At 28.3% G+C, this 9,184-nt stretch overlaps 1 protein-coding gene across 3 annotated transcripts in view; it reads left to right on the top strand.

Moving 5' to 3' along the window:
- The first annotated feature begins 1,627 nt into the window (after positions 1 to 1,627).
- The window catches only part of Jhamt (juvenile hormone acid methyltransferase), a 15,956-nt gene continuing 8,399 nt past the window's right edge, over positions 1,628 to 9,184 (top strand). The window contains exon 1 of one of the 3 annotated variants that reach the window (XM_016807606.2): positions 1,628 to 2,133. The gene's annotated coding sequence lies outside the window, so the exon portion shown is untranslated. 3 annotated transcript variants of the gene reach the window in all.

Below are 9,184 nucleotides of genomic sequence, written 5' to 3'. Positions count from 1 at the left end.
ACCTTAACGCATAGAAAAATGATTTTGCATAAATGCATTTTGTCTATATTGTGCGTGGGCCAGAGAGAGAAAACTAATAGTGCGCTGACATCCTCTTAATTGTATTATTGATTTTTATTCATTGTTTTAATTTTTATTATTATTCGTATTCATTATCCGGAGATTTTTATTTACGAATAAAACTATCCAAAATAATTTTATTCTTTATTCGGTATTAAAATAATAAAAAATAATTTAAAAAAATAATTAATTAATTATTTTAATCTTAACTTTAATATTTTTTTGTTTATAAATTAATCAGTTATTCATGCTTTTTTTAAAATCATTATTTTGATTTGTTTTTGCCCAGCTTTGATTCATATTTCTTCAATAAAATAGATATAATATCTATTACGTATGTGAGTACCAAATAAATATATAGTAAATTAGTAAATAATAATAATAGCTCATTGATATGATGTGAGCCGTAAGAAATATATTATTTTTAATAATAACATAAAACATTAATGTAATTTGCGGCGTCAACTGGCCGAAAAGCGTTCATTTAGGACTAAGTTTGCCTAGGTATATAATATTTATTTTCTGTTCAGAGATTAGCGAGTGATATGGACGATTGTTGCCATGTCATATTGCTACAATTTAAAATTATAAATCTTTAATAATTATTATTTTTATGCATTAACGCGAAGTTGACAACATATTTAACTGCTATCAAAATAATATTAATTGACAACGTGTACTGAGAATAGTTATTAGTTTATTACTATACGAGGTATGGAAATATTTCAATATTCGTATAATCTATATTATATACTGAACTTTTAAATACAAAATCATATTATTTATTCTTTAAATATCTATTTGTAACGCTCTATCAGTACTCTGTGTCTCTGTGATGTGTGTCAGTTCATAAATGTCTCTGATAGAAAATTCATAGCAATTGCATACAATCGTCTTGCAGCAAATCGTCGAATCCAATGATTTTTTTTACTGACCTTTTGTATAAGATTAATTAATATAGAATATTAATTTTTAAATACAATGGTCTCTCATTTATGATATAAATACAGATTTGACAAAACCTACCATTTTATTAAAAACTATTTCTTTATATCAGTACTTACCTATATTATGTCAGAATTATTGGACCCCACCCCCCAGAAATTTACTATCATAATAAGTAATACATTATCGTATAATAAATAACACAGATATAAATATTATATTATTAACCTAATAATGTCTTACACGGAGAGTTGCATAAATATCGATATTTCAGAAAAAAATATCGATATTTTGTAATCGATATATCACATTTATCACATTATTATATCGCAACATTGAAATTTTTTTTTAAATTTTTAATAATCATAATTATCCACACATTAGTTTATATTACCCAGTAACCCGTGGGTCATGGCCCAGTTAGTTGAGTCAGTCCATCCTGAATTCCTTATTTAGATAAATATTATGATATAAAATAATATAGGTACTGTGGTCAACAGCACAGAACAGCGGTCAATAGCAGAAATCAAGATTAAATTTAAGATTATCTTAAGATACCGGTTGGCTGGTAGAGAGTAATGGCGATAGAGAGTGATAAGCCGTAACGGGCACGCTGCTTCATTTATATTAAGTTATTTTTCCAGTAACCCGTAACAGATCCACCCACGTTAATAAACGTAGTTTTTTTTATTATTAATATATTGAAATAGAATATCGATATCGATATTTCTATTTCAATATAATATATCAGCCATCGATATTTAAGAAATCGATACATCGATAATGACATCAGTTTGCGCCACCCTACTCACACACCACACCCATATAGATTAGGAATACCGCAATCCACGGTTCGATTACGACCAAAAGCGGAATTTCATACCATCATCTATAAAAACCCATACGACACACAAAACGGCGCTCAGTCGCTCGATCAATCTCATAAAACTATAGTAGGTACATGATTATACTGTATTTATGTTCTTTTAAAAATAAGAATGAACCAATTGTAATAGGTACATTTTTGATTATTTAAATATTATTTCAAAATACCTCTCTTGCAGTTTGATATTTAGTATTAATTGTTAAGTAAAATCGTGCAAGATAGTTCTGAAAGTTCTACGAAAGGTAAGTAACAAATTTATTCAAATCTCTTCGCGTATTAATCTACCTGCATTTAAACTAAAAGAAAAACTCCCATACTCATCCCCTCCCCCCATAAAGTATCACATTAAGAAGTGATAATGTTTAAGTAACGAGTCAAAGATATTTAGATGTATAACAAAAAATAATATTTAATTACATTTTTATGCAGATGAATTAATAATTCTAAAATTAAACCTCATCATCTCATATTCTATAACTAACTCATTATGTATCACGTCATCCTCTTTAATTTCGTATTTTGAACTCATTACAATATTATATATAGATTGCGTATAATTTCTAATATACAGTTTTTTTTTAGTCAACCACTTATTTTATAGGTAAACATAAAAAAAAAATGAAAATATATTCAAAACTAATGGTTGATAATCTTACCAACTCAGAAGTTAGGAAATTAAATATTATTTAAGTTAATATAAAAATAAAATAAAGAAAAAAACCGGTCAAGTGCGAGTTGGACTCGCGCACGAAGGGTTCCGTACCATCATCAGCTATAAACATGTTGGCAAAACTGCTTATATTATAATATATTCTAGGATTTTTAGTATTTGTTGTTATAGCGGCAACAGAAATACGTAATCCGTGAAAATTTCAACTTTCTAACTTTCGTGGTTCATGGACGGACGGACAGCCTTAGTAATAGGGTCCCGTTTTACCGTACGGAACCCTAAAAACCGAGTATAATATTATAAATTATTCTTATCGTTTATAGAATTATAATTTTCATCAATTTTGTTGGACAATATACCTAAGTATCAAATTTGTTCATAAACTGTCCATATACCTAATCATACTAATCACTGTTTTAACGATAGGCAACAACTAACAGATTATATGTATTAATTATTATTGAAAATGGTCCAGTATAGTTTTTGGATCTATTAACTTATATACGGATATACACCAACGCGGGTTAAAACTATAGTGACCAAATATCAAAATTATAAAGTTAAAATTATTATATATGATATATCCGATCAATTATATTATATTATGTATGTAACCTGTTTACATGTGGACTGTGGTAACCATATATGTAGGTACATATAAAAAAAAATAATACTATTTTCTACTAATTTTCTAATATAAATATTATTATAATATTATGCAGCCAATGGCAACCATTTCTACCTAATACAAAAATCCCACTGTAAAAAGGCCTTTCAGTTTTTCCCGAATTTTATAATTTTTTTAACAACCTTTTCAATTTTTCTTTCCGTAAAAACTTCATTCGGACTATTACGAATATATTACTTTTAAGGATTAACCAAATCAGACCAACCGTTTTCATATGATGAGGTTACCAACGAACAGCATTTCATTTTTATTAAATATAGGTATACATTAATATTTTATTCAGATTCAAACTCGTAACAAATATCGCAGTGGCATAGTCAGGCGAGGGGCTGAGGGGGCTGCAGCCCCTCCCGAAATGTTAAGAAAATTTAAAAATTATTTTAATGATCTATGATAGTCGCTCAAAAAGTCTTAAATTGTATTTAAAATATTTAAAAATTTACTATAAGTATTAACACTTTTCAGCTATCTATCTGTGCTAGTACGTATTTAATGTGTAAAAGTTGATCAGACTCCCCCGGTTATCTACCCGGTTCTGCCCATTTTCGTAATACAAAAGATTTTATTTATCTAATCGGAAACAAATGTCCAGCTTGACACATTGCTTTACAGTTTACAACAATATCGTGTTTGTAATGGTAGTCCAGTCATTTACCAATTTTTTAGGAATTAAATCGGTAAGTTTTGAAACTTTGCATAAAGTTTGTTTATGGGCTCCTAATTAAACAAAAAAAGTCGCCATCCCTCCGAGGTCTAGAAGTGTCCGCCATCTTGGATTTTATGTGCGTTTTTTCAGTTTTTTTAAATTATCTTTGAAAATACTAAATTTATCTCAGGAATATCTCTATACAAAAACATAGCTGATAATATTCTAAATAAATATATTTCCATTACTTTTTTTTGTATCTTGAATAGGTTAAGAGAAAAATGAAACCATGTGTTATAATATTATACGCGGAGTGCTATAATATAATACTATATATACTACTAGCTGATCCCGTGCACTTCGTTGCCCGTTAAATGTACCAACTCTATATGACTCAAACTTTGTTCAATTCGAAATTTAATATTCGGTGTACCTATGGTATTCAAAATTTATCTTAACTTTTCTGTTGTCTGGAATAAAAATTCCGATTCGCAGCAGTATATTATCAGGTAGGAGATCTACCTGCGGCAGATCGCAGACCCCGTGCTGTTTGTACGTAACTTTATAATTTAACTCTGAAGTATCAAAGCTATACCAAGTATGTCAATGAAGTCCTCCTAAGCGCCTGGACTAATTGTGAATGCCGAGTCTGTCGACCAATATTTCCTCCTTGTCCACGAAGACGTGGCATTGTTTTATGTTCGTAACTTATATGTGAATATAATACGCTCAATATTTACGTAATTGCGATACATGTAATATCAAAACACAGCGTACAAAAAAAATAAATGATTTTACGGCAACCAATAATTATTATTATAATAGTTTTAAAACCCATGGCAACCATTTATAAACAAAATATTCCACCGTAAATCTCTAAATCCCCGTTTGAGCACATTCCCTGGTTGGACCTAGGGGGGATGATTTGTGAATCTTAAAAATCCGGGGCGTCACCCAAACACATGCAAAAAATTCATTCAAATCGGTCCAACCATTTAGGAGGAGTTCAATCACAACACACGTACATAAGAATTATATAATACTATATAAAGATATATAGGCTGCACGTAGACGGCGCGCCACACTCGCGTGTCCACAAGAAAACGCAATGTTTACGTTTATTATATTACATATTAACATATTACAGATAAAAATATTATTAGTAAAATAATATTTATTAAGTATATTATTGATATACGCTATATTATAAATAATTTATAATCATATAATATGTACCTACACCGCATATTATTCAGTGAAATATAAATATTATTTTATAACATATATTCAGTGTTGGGAAATATCTAGATAAAAATTATTTATCTTTTATCTTATCTAGATAAATTTCTACTCAGTTATCTTTATCTTCATCTAGATAAAATTCTAGTTATCTTTGAGTACTTATCTAGATAATTTATTTAAATGAACTAAAAAAAAATTTGAAAATTGAAAATATTTTTATTATTTTATTTTTACATTTTTCTATTTTTCATCTATTGCATAGAAAACACGTTTAGTAATATGCATTATAATACCATGATTTTAATATTTATTAATATTCATTGTTAGTCTGGAGTTTTACATCGTAAACAATGAGAAAACCCAAAAATAGAAATATGTAATGGGCATGTAGTAGGTATAAGATTGTAAGAACAACTAATAATAGCAAAATCAAATACATCTATCCCTGCTACCCGCCGGCCACCACCGAATGATGGTGGTCTCATTAGCTGATACCCGTTTCATAGAATTGTGTACAAAGTATGAAAAATAATTATTGTTTTATGCCGACAAAAATAAAATAACATTCATGGATATTGGACTCACAAGCATAATAATATTATAATAATTATAATTTATAACAATTTAATATTTATAAAACCCTATTAGAATTCCCGGTATTTCAGTTATCGCTTAACCGATCTGTACGATCTCTGTCCTCTGCTTTAAAAAATTTTAAATTATGTATTTTTTTTTACTTGTAGACTCAACTCTCAAGTAGGTATCCTGAATATTTTCAAAATTAAACATGAAATTATCTCATATTTATCTAGATAAAATTTAGTATAATTATCTTTATCTGTATCTAGATAAAAATTATTACAGTCATCTTTATCTTTATCTAGATAAATTATTAGTTATCTATTCCCAACACTACATATATTAGCCGACCCGTCACAGCTTCGCTCGTGATTGATTGTTTATTTTGCCTCCGGACGATGAGATGTATACTTTTTTTCAAATTTTTCGTTTAATGTGATCAGCAAGTAACTGTAAAAATGGTTAATGAAAACGTATTAAAATGACAAAATGTTTCTACTTTCTAGCGCTATTAATGATAAATATAGATTTATTTTATATAGTAGGTAGAATAGATTATATAGGTACAATGAATATTTTACAGAATTCACAACATTTTTAATATAAATTGCTTTATTTACATTTTTTTTTAGGGTTCCGTACCTCAAAAGAAAAAAACGGAACCCTTATAGGATCACTTTGTTGTCCGTCCGTCCGTTCGTCCGTCTGTCAAGACCGTTTTTCTCAGGAACGCGTGGAGGTATCAAACTGAAATTTCTATATGATACTCAGGTATACTGTCCCTGGAAGCTGTAGAAAAATCAACCTTCTAAGCTAACGCAATCAAAAGATACAGCCATTTAGCCGCAAATTTCCGCAAATTTTCGAAACTCGCACGGGAATCAAAACCTACAGGGTACTTCCCGTGAACTTAGAATCTTGAAATTTCGTACGAGTCACGTCTTATAGTACAGATATAGGAAAATTACGAAAACTGTAAATTTTTAGTTTCATCATATAAAAATAAAATATTTTTGATAATTTTGAAAATTTCAAAGTTACTACTCCTTATCTCGTGAACGCGTTGAGGTATTAAATTAAAATTCATATTAAATACTTAAGTCTATAATACCTTTAAACTGTAACAAAATCAAACTTTTATGTCAACGCAATCGAAAGAAATAATAACAATTTAAGCCGCATATTTTCAAACTCGCGACTACTTGCGAGGGAATCAAAACCTATAGGGTACTTCAAGTCGATTTAGAATCTCGAAATTCGGCTTGAAGCAATGTTTTATCGCACATATAACAGAAAAATTCCGAAAACCTTAAATTATAAGATTTTTGATGTTATAAATTTCATTTTGCAATAAAAATACCATAACTATGACTCGATTGTCGTGATGGGTGAACTTTTACTTATTTACCTACAGGTTTGTACGGAACCCTCGGTGCGCGAGTCCAACTCGCACTTGAGCGGTTTTTTTTACAATTAATATTATTATTCTAATTCATTATACATATTACAATACATTACATAATTCATTTTTTACGTTTGGATGATGAACCATATATTATTTCATCCGCGTTCTCATTTGAATTATCATCGGACTCGTCTTCAATAATTTTCTGTTCACAATTTAAATATGAAAGGCCAGAACATTATTTGCACGCAACAGAAGTACAGAACACTTCATCCTTGTTTTCTGCAGCCACAGGCTGCTCCACAATTTTCGTACATGCACATGTAATTTTTCTAAAATATATTTTGGCGCTGGTTCATTGATCATTCCATGAAAATATTGGTTGCAGTCCATTCCTGGTTGTTTGCCATCCCTAATCTTTCGCAATTTTTTCTTCTCCTTGCTACATTTGCAGTGTTGAGGAAGTTACTTATTTTGGGTAATTAAATTACATTACTAATTACTAATCAAAATTGTAACTAAATTATTTTTAAGTTACTTTTTTTTCATTTTGTTAAGTTACATTACTTTTGAGTAACTCAATTACAATAGAAGTTACTTTTTTTTTAGATTCTGAACGAAGTGATGAATGTTGATTTTACAATGATGTGTGTTTTTTTTTTTTTTTTAGATTCTGAACGAAGTGATGAATGTATTGATTTTACAATGATATGTGTTTTTTTTTTTTTTTTGTGTCTGACGACAACTTTTGGAGCAGTAAAAATGCTTCGATTTTCAAAAGTTGTACCTTTTCTGAAAGGAAAGTGAATCTAGTTGGTACTTTGGGGGGTCAAAAGTGAAAATTTCCCAATACTTTTCAAAAGCGGCAGGAAAAACCTTAAAAAAATAACGGAAAAACGCGAATTTTTACGCAAAACCAATTTTTGACAAAAACGAAAACTTAATTTTACTGTAACTCAAAAAATAATTATTGTTAGCACTTGAAATTTGCAACAGATGTTTATATTAGCGTTGTCTATACAGGGTTAAATTTTCAAAGTGTTTCGACTTTTTTTGAGCTATTTATAGACAAATGAAATTTTCAATTTTTCTAAGTATTTTTTTTTAAAATAACGATAAAAAATTTTTGGTTGGATAGAAAACTTTGAAAATTTAATACAAGGTTTCTTATAAGTTGTTCTCACAGTGATAAAAAAAAATCCAAAATCGTTAGTCACAATTTTTTTTTATAAGTGCTTAAAGTTTAAATTTATACGAAATATGTCAAAATTGCGAAAATTTGCAAGTAATTTTGTGGTTGAAAAATCGTAAAATTTTTTTCTTTTATAACTAAGTTTTTAAAATTTGGTACAAGGTTCTCCATAAGTTTTTCTTTAAATATCTGTAAAAAAAACTCAACCGGACTAAGACAAAAAATTTTTAGGAGTGTTTGAAATTTAAATTTTTACAAAACCGCATTAAATAACGGTTTAGCCTCAAACGATTTTTGATATTTGTTATTATTCAAAAAGTATGAGTCGTAGACACTTGAAAATTTTACCAGTTGTTTAAATTGACATTTTCTTTATATAGTTTTATTTTCAAAATATTTCACTAATTTTTAATCTATTTATAGGCAATTGAAATAATCGATTTTTTTTGATTTTTTTTTTATAAATGTTGATAAAAAAAAATTAGCTGGGACAAAATACTTGAAAATTTAATAGAAGGGTCCACATATGTTGTTCTAACTCCCATTCAAAAATTATAAAAATACATAGGCACAATTTTTTTTTATAAGCATTTAAAGTTCAAATTTTGACTAAATACGTAAAAATTACGGCAATGTTCAAATAATCTTAAACAGAAATTCATAAAAGTTTTTCTTTTTAATTCTAAGATTTGGAAATTTAATACAAGGCTCCTAACATATTTTTACAATAGCAGTTGCAAAATAAAAGGAATACATTGTCACAATTTTTATTTATAAGCATTTAAAGTTCAAATTTTGACAACATATTATGTAAAAATCACGAAAATTCGTAAATTATTTTATGCTAGAAATTCATAAAAAATTTCCTTTT

This window comes from Acyrthosiphon pisum, chromosome A1 (assembly GCF_005508785.2).
Source record: "Acyrthosiphon pisum isolate AL4f chromosome A1, pea_aphid_22Mar2018_4r6ur, whole genome shotgun sequence".
Lineage (NCBI taxonomy): Eukaryota > Metazoa > Arthropoda > Insecta > Hemiptera > Aphididae > Acyrthosiphon > Acyrthosiphon pisum.
This window is presented reverse-complemented; position numbering and strand designations above follow the sequence as displayed.